Source organism: Pan troglodytes, chromosome 20 (assembly GCF_028858775.2).
Source record: "Pan troglodytes isolate AG18354 chromosome 20, NHGRI_mPanTro3-v2.0_pri, whole genome shotgun sequence".
NCBI classification, from domain to species: domain Eukaryota; kingdom Metazoa; phylum Chordata; class Mammalia; order Primates; family Hominidae; genus Pan; species Pan troglodytes.
The window spans coordinates 19,322,734-19,336,721 of NC_072418.2; the positions used below are offsets into that span (position 1 = coordinate 19,322,734).

Below are 13,988 nucleotides of genomic sequence, written 5' to 3' on the forward strand. Positions count from 1 at the left end.
GCCTGTAATCCCAGCACTTTGGGAGGCGAGGCGGGTGGATCACTTGAGCCCAGGACTTTGAAACCAGCCTGGGCAACATGACAAAACCCCGTCTCTACTACAAATGCAAAAAATAGCCAGGTGTGGTGGCGCACGCCTGTAATCCCAGGTACTTGGGAGGCTGAGACATGAGAATCGCTTGAATCCAGGAGACGGAGGTTGCAGTGAGCCGAAATCTCGCTGCTGCACTCCAGCCTGGGTGACAGAGCCTGGCTGAGACTCTGTCTTGGAAAAAAAAAAGAAAGAAAAGAAAAGTAAGGTGTTGGATTGAACTGTTAGTCCCAGTTTGGTATGCATGCTGGGTATCTGTAAATTTTCTTCTCAGAATTTGTGTGCTGGACCAGCTACAGAATTTGCCAGGCCAATACAAAGTATCAGTGTGGGGCCTTTTGTTCAGAAATTAAGAATTTCATAGCCAGGCATGGTGGTGTGTGTCTGTGGTCCCAGCTACTTTGGGAAGCTGAGGGTGGAGGATCACTTGAGCCCAGGAGTTGGAGCTCAACTGTGCCTGGCTGGGTCAGGCTTTCTTGAGAATCCTGAGAATGGACGAAGCTCAGAGTGTGGTCCTCAACAGAGCAGCATCAATGTTGCCTGGGAGCTGCAGCAAGCTATGATCACCCCACCACCCTCCAGCCTGGGCAACAGAGCAAGACCGTGTCTCCTAAAAAAATAATAATAAAAAAAAAGAATGTCAGCATAGGTCAGATAATCTCAGCATTTGGGGAGGTCAAGGTTGGAAGATTGCTTGAGGCCAGGAGTTCATGGCCAGCCTGGGCAACATTGTGAAACCCCTTCTCTATAAAAAATACAAAAATGGCCAGGCGCGGTGGCTCATGCCTGTAATCCCAGCCCTTTGGGAGGCCGAGGTGGGTAGATCACCTGAGGTCGGGAGTTCAAGACCAGCCTGACCTACATGGAGAAACCCTGTCTCTACTAAAAATACAAAATTAGCCGGGCGTGGTGGCACATGCCTGTAATCCCGGCTACCAGGGAGGCTGAGGCAGGAGAATCTCTTGAACCTGGGAGGCAGAGGTTGCAGTGAGCCAAGATTGTGCCATTGCACTCCAGCCTGGGCAACAAGAATGAAACTCCGTCTCAATAAACAAATAAATAAAAATTTAAAAATGCAAAATACAAAAATATTAGCCAGGTGAGGTGGCATGTGCCTGTAGTCCTAGCTACTAGGGAAGCTGAGGTCGGAGGATTACCTGAACCCTGCAAGGTGGAGGCTGCAGTGAGCCATGATCGTGCCACTGCACTCCAGCCTGGGCAACAGAGTGAGACCCTGTCTCAAAAAAAAAAAAGAAAAAAGAAACTAAACGTCTCTGAATCATGGGAGTCAGTTCTACCACTAGCACTGAGTAAACACCACACTGGTTATTTCACCACCATGAGCTTCAGTTTATTTGTCTGTGAAATGGGATCATTGGTAAGAGAACCCCAGACTCCCTTTCCTAGCGATTGTAAAGATCTATTGAGAATTTTGTCAGGGATAAGGTCTAAGGCATTTGTGAGGGGTGGTGATGTTTATTTGGAAGTCTAGGGAGGAATATATTACTTGGGATACTGGCATTTTCTGGGTCAGGCTTGCTTACTTTTCTGTTTCTTTTCTTTTCCTTTTTTTTTTTTTTGAGATGCAGTCTTGTTTTGCTGCCCAGGCTGGAGTGCAGTGGCACGATCTCAGCTCACTGCAACCTCCACCTCCCAGATTCAAGTGATTCTCCTGCCTTAGTCTCCTAAGTACCTGGGATTACAAGCATCCACCACCACACCCAGCCAATTTTTTTGTTTTGTTTTGTTTTTGGAGACGGAGTCTTGCCGTGTCTCTAGGCTGGAGTGCAGTGGCGCGATCTCGGCCCACTGCAACCTCCACCTCCCAGGTTCAAGCGATTCTTCTGCCTCAGCCTCCCGAGAAGCTGGGATTACAGACACACGCCACCATGCCCAGCTAATTTTTGTATTTTTAGTACAAACGGGGTTTCACCACGTTGGCCAGGATGGTTTCAATCTCTTGACCTCGTGATCCGCCCACCTTGGCCTCCCAAAGTGCTGGGATTACAGACGTCAGCCATTGCGCCCGGCCCTTTTTTTTTGTATTTTTAGTAGAGATGAGTTTTCACCATGTTGGTCAGGGTGGTCTCAAATTCCTGAACTCAAGTAATCCACCCGCCTCAGCCTCCCAAAGTGCTGAAATTACAGGTGTGAGCCACCGCTCTTGGCCAATTTAACTTAAAAAAAAATTTTTTTTTTCGAGACAGGGTCTTGCTCTGTCTCCCAGGCTGGAGTGCAGTAGTACAGTCATAGCTCACTGTGGCCTCCAACTCCTGGGCTCAAGCAATCCTCCCACCTCAGCTTCCCATGAGCAACTGTGTCTGGCTGGGTGAGGCTTTCTTGAGAATCCTGAGAAAGGATGAAGCTCAGAGTGTGGTCCTCAACTGAGCAGTGTCAATGTCACCTGGAAGCTGATTAGAAATGCAGAGCCCCTGTGGTGGCTCATGCCTATAGTCCCAGCACTTTGGGAAGCCAAGGTGGCTGGATCACAAAGTCAGGAGTTTGAGACCAGCCAGGCCAACATGGTGAAACCCCTTCTCTACTAAAAATACAAAAACTAGCCAGGCATGGTGGCGGGCTCCTGTAATCCCAGCTACTTGGGTGGCTGAGGAAGGAGAATCGCTTGAAACCAGAAGATGGTGGTTACAGTGAGCTGAGATCGCACCACTGCACTCCAGCCTGGGCAAAAGAGCGAAACTCCATCTCAAAAAAAAAAAAAAAAAAAAAAGAAATGCAGAGTTCTGGCCAAGCTCAGTGGCTCACGCTTGTAATCCCAACACTTTGGGAGGCCGAGGCGGGCGGATCACCCGAGGTCAGAAGTTCGAGACCAGCCTGGCCAACATGGCGAAACCCTGTCTCTTCTAAAAATACAAAAATTAGCCAGTCATGGTGGCACACGCCTGTAATCCCAGCTGCTCAGGAGGCTGAGGCAGGAGAATCACTTGAACCAGGGAGGTGGAGGTTGCAGTGAGCCGAGATTGCGCCATTGCACTCCAGCCTGGGCAACAAGAGCCAAGAGTGAAACTCCATGTCAGGAAAAAAAAAAAAAAGAGAAAGAAATGCAGAACCCAGGCCCCACCCAGCTCTGCCCAATGAGAGTCTGTATTTGAGCAAAATCTGCGGGTGATTTGGCTCATTTCTGGGGCCTCCAAGCTCCATGTGAGGAAAGAGAAGGAAGCAGTTGAGTGCTGGCTGCAAAACTGAAGAAATGAGTGAATCAATGACAATCCTGGTTGCCTTGAGCCTTGACCCATCCAAAGAATCTCTCAGACCAGTACTTCTCAAACTCACCTACACACCAGACTCACCTAGGGAAATTTTAAAAATCCTTTTGGGCCAGACGTGGTGGCTCATGCCTGTAATCCCAGCACTTTGGGAGGCCAAGGCGGGTGGATCACTTGAGGTCAGGATTGAGACCAGCCCGGCCAACATGGTGAAAGCCCGTCTCTACTAAGAAAAAATACAAAAATTAGCCACGCATGGTGGTGTGCACCTGTAATCCCAGCTACTTGGGAGGCTGAGGCACAAGTATTGCTTGAACGCGGGAGGTGGAGGTTTGCATTGAGCCAAGATCTTGCCACTGCACTCCAGTCTGGGTGACAGAGCGAGACTCCATCTCAAAAAAAAAAAAAAAAAAAAAAAAAATCCTTTTGTCCTGATTGTCACCCCTCTTTCATTTAAATCAGAATTGTGGGTCAGGCATGGTGGCTCACGCCTGTAATCCCAGCACTTTGGGAGGCTGAGGCTGGTGGATCACCTGAAGTCAGGAGTTTGAGACCAGCCTGACCAACATGGTGAAACCCTGTCTCTACTAAAAATACAAAAATTAGCCAGGCGTGATGGCGGGCGCCTGTAGTCCTGGCTACTTGGTAGGTCGAGGTGGGAGAATCACTTAAACCTGGGAGGCGGAGGTTGCAGTGAGCAGAGATCATGCCATTGCACTCCAGCCTGGGCAACAGAGCAAGACTCTGTCTCAGAAAAATAAATAAATTAATAAATAATAAATTAATTAAATAAATAACTCAGAATCATGGGGCTGAAGGAGGTGGCTCACGTCTGTAATCCCAGCACGTTGGGACACCAAGGCAGGCAGATCACTTGAAGCCAGGCGTTGGAGACCAGCCTGGCCAACACAGTGAAACCCTGTCTCTACTAAAAATATAAAAATTAGTCAGGCATGGTGGCGCAAGCCTGTAATGCCAGCTACTCCGGAGGCTGAGGCACGAGAATTGCTTGAACCTGGGGGGAGGCGGAGGTTGCAGTGACTCTGCCTCAAAAAAAAAAAAAAAAAAAAGAGATGAGGGTTCTGTTGTGTTGCCCAGGGTGGTCTTGAACTCCTGGGCTCAGGAGATCCACCTGCCTTGGCTTCCCAAAGTGTTGGGATTACAGGCATGAGCCACTGCGCCCGGCCAACCACTGATCTTTCTTTCTACTACCTCCAGAGTTTTGCCTTTTCCAGAATGTCCTATGGTTGGAATCATGCAGTATGTACCCCTTTCAGACTGGCTTCTTTCACTTAGGAATATGCATTTAAGGTTCCTCCATGTCTTTTCATGTCTTGATAGCTCACTGGATAATATTTCTTTCTTTTTTCTTTTTCTTTCTTTTTTTTTTTTTTTTTTTTTTGAGATGGACTTTTGCTCTTGTTACCCAGGCTGGAGTGCAATGGTTTGATCTTGGCTCACTGCAACCTCTGCCTCCCAGGTTCAAGTGATTCCCCTGCGTCAGCCTCCCAAGCAGCTAGGATTACAAGCATGTGCCACCACGCCTGGCTAATTTTTTGTATTTTTAGTAGAGACGGGGTTTCTCCATGTTGGCCAGGCTGGTCTTGAACTCCCGACCTCAGGTGATCTGCCCGTCTTGGCCTCCCAAAGTGTTGGGATTACAGGCGTGAGCCACTGCACCCGGCCAAATAGTATTTCATAGTAAGGATGTTTCATGGTTTGTTTATCCACTCACTCCCCGCAGGACATCTTGGTTGCAGTTTTAACTTTTTTTTTTTTTTTGAGACGGAGTCTCGCTCTGTTGCCAGGCTGGAGTGCAGTGGTGTGATCTCGGCTCACTGCAACCTCCGGCTCACTGGTTCAAGCAATTCTCCTGCCTCAGCCTCCTGAGTAGCTAGGATTACAGGTGCCCACCACCATGCCCAGCTAATTTTTGTGTTTTTAGTAGAGACAGGGTTTCACCATGTTGGCCAGGCTAGTCTTGAACTCCTGACCTCAAGTGATCCACCTGCCTCAGCCTCCCAAAGTGCTGGGATTACAGGTGTGAGCCACCACACCCAGACAAGTTTTAACATTTTTCATATGCTGTTAGGACCAAAGCAAACCATTCTTTGATCCCTGATTTGAGATCTCTGGTTTGAACTACAAGCTTTTTGAGGGCAGAAGGCTGTTGACTCCTGCTCCACCTTGTGAGGGAGAGGCTGCTATCTCCATTTAACAGGGGAGGAAACTGAGGCGGAATGCTGAGCTCAAAAGCTCAGGAGGAAAAGACTGGTCCTAGAGTCACTGAGAGACTCGGTCAGTACCCCATGCTTCATACACCTCTGACTGAATAGCACAGTGCTAGAGTGCCCTGGGGACCCTTCTAGCACCACCCAGCCATCTGCAAATGAGGCATTGACCCCTGAAAAGGGAAAGTCACAGAGTCCATTACAGACCAGGACTTAGGGACACAAAGCTTTTTCCTCTCTTCTGAGGCAGAGCTGATTTTTTTCTGTTTATTTATTTATTTATTTATTTTTATTTTATTATTTTATTTTTTTGAGACAGAGTTTTGCTATTATTGCCCAGGTTGGAGTGCAGTGGCGCGATCTCGGCTCACCACAACCTCCGCCTCATGGGTTCAAGCGATTCTCCTGCCTCAGCCTCCCGAGTAGCTGGGACTACAGGTGCCTGTCACCACGCCCAGCTAATTTTTGTATTTTTAATAGAGATGGGGTTTCATTCTATTGGCCAGGCTGATCTCGAATTCCTGACCTTGTGATCCACCCGCCTCGGTCTCCCAAAGTGCTGGGATTACAGGCATCAGCCACTGCGCCTGGCCTGTTTTTTGTTTTTGTTTTTGTTTTTTTTTGAGACAGAGTTTTGCTCCTATTGCCCAGGTTGGAGTGCAGTGGCATGATCTCGACTCACTGCAACCTCTGCCTCCCAGGTTCAAGCGATTCTCCTGCCTCAGCTGCCGGAGTAGCTGGGATTACAGGCATGAGCTACCATGCCCAGCCGAGGCAGAGCTGATTTTTAAAAAATCCATCTACTGAAATTTCCACCCACAGGTACTTTCCATTCCCGCACAGTTCCAGAAATACCTCTTGCGTCGTTGCTAGGCACTAAGCAATCTCTTTTTCACCCTCACAGGCGTCTTTGGAAATGACTGATATAGATCTGGTGTGGTCACCTTGTCCAGGCTTTCCCAAGATGAGCATCGAAAGTCCCATGTCCAGCCGGGTGCGGGGGCTCATGCCTGTAATCCCAGCACTCTGGGAGGCCGAGGCAGGTGGATCACCTGAGGTCAGGAGTTCGAGACCAGCCTGGCCAACATGGAGAAATCCCATCTTTACTAAAAATACAAAAGTTAGCCGGGCCTGGTGACGGGTGCCTGTAATCCCAGGTACTCGGGAGGCTGAGGCAGGAGAATCACTTGAACCCGGGAGGTGGAGGTTGCATCAAGCCAAGATCGCACCACTACACTCCAGCCTGGGCGACAGAGCAAGACCCCATCTCAAAAAAAGAATAAAAGAAAGTCCCATGTCCCAGGAAACCCCTGGGACCCAGGCAAAGGGGGATAGTTGGTCACCCTAGACAGCCTCCCCCTCCTACATATGGGCAAACTGAGGCCCAGGGAAGGGAGGGACTAGCCTAAGCTCACCCAGTCAGAGGGGAATGTGTTCATGGCATGCGGCAGTTGAAAACCTATTGGCTTCATGGGGCTGCCCCAAACCCATCAAGAGAAACCAAGAAGTATGGAAAGGTGAAAGGACCTGGGCTTTTTTTTTTTTTTTTTTTTTTTGAGGCAGAGTCTCACTCTGTCACTCAGGCTGGAGTGCAGTGGCACGATCTTGGCTCACTGCAATTTCCGCCTCCTGGGTTCAAGCAATTCTCCTGCCTCAGCCTCCTGAGTAGCTGGGATTATAGCCATCCACCACCATACCCAGCTAATTTTTGTATTTTTAGTGGAGACAGGGTTTCACCATGTTGGCCAGGCTGGTCTCAAACTCAAACTCCTGACCTCAAGTGATCCACCTGCCTCGGCCTCCCAGAGTGCTGGGATTACAGGTGTGAGCCACTGCGCCTGGCCGTCATCTTGGTCTTTTGACAGTGAAGCAAACTAAGGCTTGGGGGGGCAGGCAGTCACTTGCCCAAGGCCATGCTAGAGTGAGTAGCAGAGCCAGAAGCTAGGCATGTGATGAGGTTTTGCCATGTTGCCCAGGCTGGTCTTGAACTCCTGAGCTCAAGTGATCTGCCTGCCTTGGCCTCCGAAAGTGCTGGGATTACGGGTGTGAGCCACCGCGCCCAGCCGGCATGTGACTTTTATAGCAGGGCACACACATACTGCAAACATGGGCATCTGCCCGTCAGAGCGTAACTCATGCAAACCCTAGGTCCCTACCCCCACTCCCCAACCTCGGTCCCTGGGATGATCCCAGAGGGCACAAGAAAGATCCTGGAAAGAATTCAGTCCCTGGGAGTTATTTTTAGATGCAGAGGTATCCATTTCTGCAAAACATGGGTGCCTCACCCGACCTGGCCTCTGCACAGGCCACCAGCTGCTCTGAGGGATTAACTCTCAGCCAGTTGTGTTTTAAATAGACCCTAGGAGAGGAGCTGAAGCATTTTACCTCATACCCTAGGACCTTGGTCAATGGTAAGATGTAGGACAACCTTGAGAGCAGGGAGAAGCTGCATTTTGGGCTCATGACTCCAGGGTGAGATTAGAGGAGGGAAAAGCTCATTCCAGTCCTCATCAGGAGTTAGACAAAGAAGCAATGTTCTACTTTGTTTTTTAAAAAAAGAGATGTGGAGAGAAAAAAGTGGCTTGTTCAAGATCACAATGTTAGTTGGTGGGGATAGCGAGGAGAGGGGCAAGTGTATTGATTACTTACTCTAAAACAGGGATGTCCAATCTTTTGGCTTCCCTGGGCCATGTTTGATGAAGAATTATCTTGGGCCTCACATAAAATACACTCACACTAACGACAGCTGATGAGCTTAAAAAAAAATCACAAAAAAACCTCATTTTTTTTTTTTTTTTTTTTTTTTTTGAGGCAGAGTCTTGCTCTGTGGCCCAGGCTGGAGTGCAGTGGTGTGACCTTGGCTCACTGCAACCTCCACCTCCTGAATTCAAGTGATTCTCATGTCTCAGCTTCCCAAGTAGCTGAGATTACAGGTGCACGCCACCACGCCCGGCTACTTTTTGTATTTTTAGTAGAGATGGGGGTTTCACCATGTTGGCTAGGCTGGTCTCGAACTCCTGACCTCAAGTGATCCACCTGCCTTGGCCTCCCAAAGTGTTGAGATTACAGGCGTGAGCCACTGAGCCCGGCCATAAGTGTATCATTTTGCAGCCCAACCTTTTCACTCAGCAGTAAGCTTATGGGACTTGTCTTTGTTGATACATCTAAAACAGAGATTCTCAACCAGAAGGGATTCTGTTCGCAAAGGATAAATTTGGCAGTATCTGGAGACATTCTTGGTTGTCACAGCTGTGTGGTGCCACTGTCATCTAGTGGGTGGAAGCCAGGGATGCTGCTTAACATGCTATAATGCACAGTATGCCCCCATAGCAAAAAATGATCTGATCCCAAATGTCAACAGAGCTAGGTTGAAAAACCCTGATCAAGGTCTAGTTCACTTTTCTTTTTCTTTTTGTTTGTTTGTTTGTTTGTTTCTGAGATGGAGCCTCCCTCTGTCGCCCAGGCTGGAGTGCAGTGGCGCAATCTTGGCTCACTGCAACCTCCACCTCCCGGGTTCAAGTGATTCTCCTACCTCAGCCCCCTGAGTAGCTGGGATTACAGGCACCTGCCACCATGCCTGGCTAATTTTTGTATTTTTAGTAAAGACAGTTTCACCATGTCGGCCAGGCTGGTCTCAAACTCCTGACCTCAAGTGATCCGCCTGCCTTGGCCTCCCAAAGTGCTGGGTGAGCCACTGCACCCAGCCTGGTTCACTTTTAAATAGCTACTCTATGGCACTCCACATTTTGTGGCTTCCCACAGCTTTACTAAGAGACTGTTGATTTCACTTTTCTCCTGTTGCAACATTGTATCAGTGAAACATCTTCCTTCTCTATGTCTTTCTTTATGGTGCTTGTTTCTTTGGGGTTAATAGCAAGGAGTGGAATTGCTGGGGTCCAGGGGATGCACAGCTTCATATTTCCCTGGTATTGCCAAGTTGCCTCTAACATGGTAATGCCCACTGATGCACTCACCTGGATTTGTAGGAGAAACTCTGGCATTGATGATTATTTCCCCCTGTGAGGTTGACCAAGCTAAGAACGTAATTCCTTTTACAGAGTAGAGTGCACTACACCTTTCTCAATTAATAAATGGAACAGAGAAGGTCGTTGTTACAATGTCACCAGAAATGCGCAGGCCTGCTGGTGGCTCACACCTGAAATCCCAGCACTTTGGGAGGCCAAGGCAGGAGGATCATTTGAAGCCAGGAGTTCAAGAGCAGCCTGGGCCACACAGGCTGTAAAGAGATCCTATCTTTACAAAAAAAGAAAAAAAAAAAAGTATAAAAATTGGCCAGGCGTGGTGGCACATGTCTGTACTCCTAGCTACTTGGAAGGCTCAAGCCCAGGAGTTTGAGGCTGCAGTGAGCTATGATTGCATCACTGCACTCCAGCCTGGGTGACAGAGCGAGATGCTGTCTCTTAAAAAAAGTGTCCAGGGCCAGGCGCTGTGGTTCATGCCTGTAATCCCAGCACTTTGGGAGGCCAAGGTGGGTGGATCACCTGAGGTCAGGAGTTCGAGACCAGTTTGGCCAACATGGAGAAACCCCCTGTCTACTAAAACTACAAAACTTAGCTGGGCGTGGTGGCAGGTGCCTGTAATCCCAGCTACTTGGGAGGCTGAGGCAGGAGAATCACTTGAACCTAGGAGGAGGCGGAGATTGCAGTGAGCCGAGATCACGCCACTGCACTCCAGCCTGGGCGACAGAGCAAAACTCTGTCTCCAAAAAAAAAAAAAAAAAAAGTTGGGGGATCCAACACAACCATGATGACTTTATGTTTGCTAGAATGTAAATTCCATGAGGGCAGGGACCTCACCTGTCTTGTTCATTATTGTAATACCAGGACCCAAGGCCAGGCGCCGTGGCTCACACCTATAATCCCAGCACTTTGGGAGGCTGAGGTGGGCAGATCACCTGAGGTCGGGAGTTTGAGACCAGCCTGACCAACATGGAGAAAACTTGTCTCTACTAAAAATACAAAATTAGCCGGGCGTGGTGGTCCATGCCTGTAATCCTAGCTAGTCGGGAGGCTGAGGCAGGAGGATTGCTTAAACCCAGGAGGCGGAGGTTGCGGTGAGCCAAGATCACACCATTGAACTCCAGCCTGCGCAACAAGAGCGAAACACTGTCTCAAACAAACAAACAACAACAACAAAAAACCAGGACCCAGAGGGATGCACATTTCCCATAAATTCATTCACAGTTATTTCTTGAACCCATACAATGCGTCCAACACAGCCCCCGTTCAGTGGCAGAGAAGGCCTCCGTGGTTGCTGAACTCACGGAGGGATGAAGATCAAATCCACCCGTTGAATGTATCATTAGTATATACAGATTTCTTAACCTGTTGCAGATGCTATAATCTGTTGCAGTGGCAATAAACCAGTAGACCAGGTGGCTGATAAACAACAAATTTATTTCTCAGAGTTCTGGAGGCTGGAAGTCTGAGATCAGGGCACTAACATGGTCAAGTTCTAATGAGGGCCCTCTTCTGGCTTGCAGATGATCAACCTCTCCTTGTGTCCTCATATGGTAGACAGCAGAGAGCAGCAGGCTTTCTCATGACTCTTATTTGTTTATTTATTGAGATAGAGTCTTGCTCTGTCACCCAGGCTGGAGTGCAGTGCCTTGATCACGGCTCACTGCAGCCTCAACCTTCCAGGCTCAAGTGGTCCTCCCACCTCAGAAGTAGCTGGGAATACAGACGCCTGCCATCACGCCCAGCTAATTTTTATTGTTGTTGTTGTTTTAGAGATGAGATTTCACTATGTTCCCAGGGCTGGTCGGGAACTCCTAGGCTCAAGAGATCTTCTGGCCTCAGCCTCCCAAAGTGCTGGGATTACAGGTATGAGTCACCACGCCTGGCCTCTCTTGACTATATATATATATATATATATATATATATATATATATATTTTTTTTTTTTTTTTTTTTTTAGAGACAGAGTCTCACTCTGTCGCCCAGGCTGGAGTGCAGTGGTGCAATCTCAGCTCACTGCAACCTCTGCCTCCCGGGTTGAAGCGATTCTCCTACCTCAGCCTCCCTAGTAGCTGGGACTACAGGCGCCTCCCGCAACGCCCAGCTAATTTTTGTATTTCTAGTAGAGACAGGGTTTCACCATATCGGCCAGGCTGGTCTCGAACTCCTGACCTTGTCATCTGCCCGCCTCAGCCTCCCAAAGTGCTGGGATGACAGGCGTGAGCCACCATTTATAAAGGCTCTAACCCCATTCGTGAGGGGTCTACCCTGGTGACATAATCACCTCCCAAAGGCCCGACCTCCTAATGCTATCACAAGCGGGGAGGGGTAGGATTTCAACATACGAATTTTGAAGAGACAGGAACATTCTGTCCACAACAGACACTCTTTCTCTTCCCTGCCAAAAACAGACAAAACTGATTATTTCTTTTGCTTAGTCTTTTGATTTGACTAATAAGAGATCACATTTTGGCTGGGCGCGGTGGCTCACACCTGTAATCCCAGCACTTTGTGAGGCCGAGGCAGGCGGATCACGAGGTCAGGAGATTGAGACCATCTTGGCTAACACAGTGAAACCCCGTCTCTACTAAAATTACAAAAAATTGGGAGTGCTGGCGGGTGCCTGTAGTCCCAGCTACTAGGGAGGCTGAGGCAGGAGAATGGCGTGAACCCGTGAGGCGGAGCTTGCAGTGATCTGAGATTGCGCCACTGCACTCCAGCCTGCGGGACAGAGCGAGACTCCATCTCAAACAAAAAAAGAGAGAGATTACATTTTGTGACCTTGTTATCTCATGTCAATACTGACTGTAGTTTTCATTTCATTAGAATAAGTTGTATTAGGGGAATCGTTGGTTTTGGCTCTGGTCATGTAATGTACAGAGTAGCTGTACCTTACAACTTGATCATAAAGTTGTTCTCTGCAAAACGAAACTAGTTGGGAAAGACAGAATCAATATGATGAAAGAAGTGGTCATACCAGGAGACACCCAAGTTGTAACTCCAAGGTGTGGCCTTAGAAGATTACGAAGATACAACATAAGGATAGAACTATTTATAAAGATTATAAAGGCTTTACATGAGTAATACAAGATGCAAGGATTTAGTGAATAGACATTAATACTGTACCCCGAGTGTTGCATTTTCATGAACTTTTTTTTTTTTTTTTTTTTTTTTGAGAGGGAGTCTCGCTGTTGTTGGCCTGGGCTGGAGGGCAATGGCACGATCTCAGCTCACTGCAACCTCTGCCTCCTAGGTTCCAGCAATTCTCTTGACTCAGCCTCCCGAGTAGCTGAGATTAAAGGCGCCCACCACCACCCCTGGCTAATTTTTGTATTTTTAGTAGAGATGAGGTTTCACCATGTTGGCCAGGCTGGTCTTGAACTCCTGACCTCAGGTGATCCACCCACCTCGCCCTCCCAAAGTGCTGGGATTACAGGCGTGAGCCACCGTGCCCAGCCCTTTTTTTAAAAAGAAAAAAAAAAAAAAAAAAGCCCAGCTATAGGACCTAAGGACTCAGCAATGGGGTTTTCAAGCCCCCTTCTTTTTAATATGGAATTTTAAAATACTTTTTATCTTGGAAGAGTTTATGACTCACAAGAAGTTGCAAAAATGGTACAGAGAATTTGCAAATACCCTTTACCCAGCTTCCTCCAGTGACATCTTATGTAATGATAGTGCATTATTAAAACCAGGAAATTGGCATGGGTACACTATCATTAACTCAACTACAGACTTTATATATTTATTATTTTTGAGACAGAGTCTCATTCTGTCACCCAGGCTGGAGTGCAGTGGTGCACTCATGGCTTACTGCAGCCTCAAACTCTTGGGTTCAAGTGATCCTCCCAACTCAACCTCTTGAGTAGCTGGGACTACAGGTGCATGCCACCATGCCCAGCTAATTAGAAAAAATTTTTTGTAGAGATGGGGTCTCACTGTGTTGCCCAGGCTGGCCTCCCCTCCCCTTCCCTCCCTTCCGCTCCCCTCTCAACAGGGTCTTGCTCTGGAGTTCAGTGGCATGCTCATGACTCACTGCAGCCTCCACCTCACCAGCTCAAGTGATCTTCCTACCTCAGCTTCCCGAGTAGCTGGGACTACAGAAACATGCCACCATGCCCAGCTAATTTTTAAATTTTTTTGCAGAGGTGGGGTCTCACTATGTTGCCCATGTTGGTCTCGAACACCCAGGCTCAAGTGATCCACGTGGCTCAGCCTCCCAGAGTGTTGGGATTACAAGTGTGAGCCACCGTGCCCAGCCCGGAAATAAAAGCTTAATACATGCTACAATGGGGATGAAACTTGAGGACATTATGCTCAATAAGCCACACAAAACAACAAAGTTTGTATGGTTTCATTTACATGAGATGCCTAAAGTCATCAATTTCATAGAGACAGAAAGTAGAATGGTACCAGGGGCTAGGCGACGGGGGATGAGGAGTGAGTGTTTAATAGGTTTCAGTTTGG

The 13,988-nt window shown here is 48.2% G+C and overlaps 1 protein-coding gene across 1 annotated transcript in view; it reads left to right on the forward strand.

Annotated features, from left to right (window-relative positions):
• Window positions 1–13,988, forward strand: part of TMEM38A (transmembrane protein 38A) — a 28,785-nt gene that overhangs the window by 3,052 nt on the left and 11,745 nt on the right. The gene's annotated exons all lie outside the window — the stretch shown is intronic.